We start from the raw sequence: 3,063 nt of genomic DNA on the forward strand, positions 1-3,063 counted from the left end.
TGCATTCTTGGTGGGAATGCAACCTGCTGCAGCCACTGTGGGAAACAGTATGGATGTTCCTCAGAAAACCACATTGAGAACTCACTACCCTATGATCCAGCAGTCACACGACTGGTGTTAACCCAAAGAATAGGAGAACAATCATTGAAAAAGATAAATGCGGCCCTGTTTCTTGAAACATTATTTGCAATATAATAGGGAAGAAATCCAAGTGTCTGTTTATAAATTGATAAATGAGACAATAGATATGTGTATACACGCGCACACGCACACTCATGCATGCGTGGTGGAATCCTACTCAGCCATAAAAAAAATGAAATCTTGCCATTTGCAGACACATGGATGGAACTAGAGAGTGTGATCCTAAGTGAAATCAGAGAAAGACAATACCATAGAATGTCACTCTTATGTGGAATTTAAGAAAGAAAAAATAAAGAGAAAAAGACAAACCTAAGTACAGAATTTTAAAAAATGATTTTATTTATTTATTTATTTATTTATTTATTTATTGGACAATGAGCTAGAGAAAGAGCACAAGTAGACAGAATGGCAGGCAGAGGGAGAGAGAGAAGCGGGCTCTCTGCTGAGCAAGGAGAGCTTGGGGCTTGATCCCAGGACTGTGGAATCATGACCTGAACCAAGGGCAGATGCTTCACCGGCTGAGCCCCACAGGTGCCCCACAGGCTCTTAACAACAGAGAACAAACTGATGGTTACCAAAGGGGAGGTGGGTGGAAGGAAGAGTGAACTAGGTGAAGGGAATTAAGATTACGCTTTTCCTGATGAGCACGGAGTAATATACCAAACTACAGAATCACCCTGTTGTACATCTGAAACTAATATACCACTGTATGTTAAGTCAACTGGAATTAAAACAAAACATAAAAACGATTTTTCTTTCGGTAACCTATTTGAAAAAGCTTTTGCTGTGCAATGTTCGTAAGCCCTACTTGGGAGTATTTCCTCGACAATATTTATTCAGATTTCACTGAGTTCTTACACTTTAACTGTTGATCCCAGCCCACAGGAGCATGGTTGCTTTCTGTCCTGGCTCTGCACCTGGCATTCAACGGTGTACATAGAGACAGATGCCACTTCACAGTCCAGAAAGCTGTTACTGTTTCTGTTTTAATGTAAGACAGTCACAGAGTGCAGGACAGGGTTCGGAGCAGGCTGGTTCTCTATCCTGGATCGCTAATTCAACAGTCGTTCCCTGGATCCCTTCGGCCAATAGGTTCCCTGTGGATGAGCGTGCTTCCAAGCACATCCATGGAAGGTGCAAAGGTGGGTGGGCTCCGTGCAGGACAGGAAGAGGTCAAAGCACAGACAAGGGTACGATCCCCTCCCGTGATCCAGGAACTGCCACGGGAGCAACAGGAAGCCACCGAGGTCATCAAATGAAGGCAGGAGGCACAGGTCACGGAATCTCGAGATGCAGGGCTCCTCCAAGGCTGCTCTGAGCTACCTCCGGGAGGAAGAGGGGGGTGAAGGAACGAGAAAGAGAAAGTGCCTGCCTCTGCTTCATGCCACCTGCCCACCGCTCCTGGCACGCATCAGTCTACATCGCTGACAGCCTGGGCTCAGGATGGGCTGGCTCGGGTCCCTCAACCCTCAGTGGGACAGCTGGCCCCAGGCTCAGGGACATCTGAGGAAGGTGGGAGGGAAGGTTGCCCTTCCCAGGTCACTCGTCTTTGAGCAGACAGCCCTGCAGGACTGCTGAAAACTCACTAACGGGTCTGAAGGACGCGCCATGGATGAACTAAGGCACGGAGAAACGGAAAGCAATATTGGCTTTTAAGGTCAGAGCTGTCAGCTCAGAAAGTGGGGACAGCTTCCCTGAGGAGGACTGAGGGGAGGGCAGGCCAGGCTGAAAACGGAGACGCGGTTCTCCTGATTGGGGCCCTGCAGCCCCCTTCCAGGGCAGGGCACCGTCCTCCCCTCACAGGGGATCCACGGAAGTGTTCCATCAGGGGACTGACTGAGCTGCCTCTCGAGAAGGCTACCCTGGCATCGGGTGGCACAGGACCCCAGGCAGGAGGGCCAGCTGGAGGGCCAGCAATAACCCGGGGGCCATGGGGAAGAGCAAAGGCTCATGACCACGAAGACGATGAAAAGTAGGAGGCGGCAGCATGGGTGCCGGCTCGGAAGTACCATGGGCACCATGCCCACGGGTACATTGACTGGGTGCCTTCTGAGCCAGGCATGGCTGACCTCGGTGGGCTCCAGATGAGTCAGGACCACAACCCTAGGAAGTGTGCACCACCACTGCCCTCCCTCCCCATGCTGCTGCTAGGAACCAGTCACCGAGCCGGGTCAGTTTGTATAGAAATGGAGTGGCCTCACTGCCCCCCCCACACTGCCCCCTGGTGGCGATCCAGGACAACCGACGTGCCCGGCCCGAGACCCCTGTCCACCTGTCTCCGCATGACTCAACAGACAGGAGGGTGTCCCTGAATTCCACAGGATACGATGAGACAGATCCACAGGCCCCGCTTCCCCACCCACCGCCAACACCCAGGACCTCGGCTAGTGACATGAAGCACACCATGTCCCGTTTCTCCCACTTCCCACAGAAAGCTGGGTTCTGATCCCATCAGTAAACAAGTGTTGGAGAGGATGTGGAGAAAGGGGAACCCTCTTACCCTGTTGGTGGGAATGCAAGCTGGTGCAGCCACTTTGGAGAACAGTGTGGAGATTCCTCAAGAAATTAAACACAGAGCTTCCCTATGACCCTGCAATTGCACTACTGGGTATTTACCCCCAGAGATACAGATGTCGTGAAAAGAAGGGCCATCTGTACCCCAATGTTCATAGAAGCAATGGCCACAGTTACCAAACTGTGGAAGGAGCAGAGATGCCCTTTAACGGACGAATGGATAAGGAAGATGTGGTCCATATATACAATGGAGTGTTATGTCTCCAACAGAAAGGACGAATACCCAGCTTTTGTATCAACATGGACGGGACTGGAAGAGATTATGCTGAGTGAAATCAGTCAAGCAGAGAGAGTCAATTATCATATGGTTTCACTTACTTGTGGAGCATAAGGAATAACACGGAGTAC

At 50.6% G+C, this 3,063-nt stretch overlaps 1 long non-coding RNA gene across 1 annotated transcript in view; it reads right to left on the reverse strand.

Annotated features, from left to right (window-relative positions):
* Positions 1-1,109: 1,109 nt before the first annotated feature.
* LOC132020055 (uncharacterized) overlaps positions 1,110-3,063 on the reverse strand; it is a 6,962-nt gene continuing 5,008 nt past the window's right edge. The window contains exon 3 of the long non-coding RNA XR_009404908.1: positions 1,110-1,460. This is a non-coding gene — a long non-coding RNA (uncharacterized LOC132020055). The remainder of the gene's footprint in view (positions 1,461-3,063) is intronic.

Source organism: Mustela nigripes, chromosome 6 (assembly GCF_022355385.1).
Source record: "Mustela nigripes isolate SB6536 chromosome 6, MUSNIG.SB6536, whole genome shotgun sequence".
NCBI classification, from domain to species: Eukaryota; Metazoa; Chordata; class Mammalia; order Carnivora; family Mustelidae; genus Mustela; species Mustela nigripes.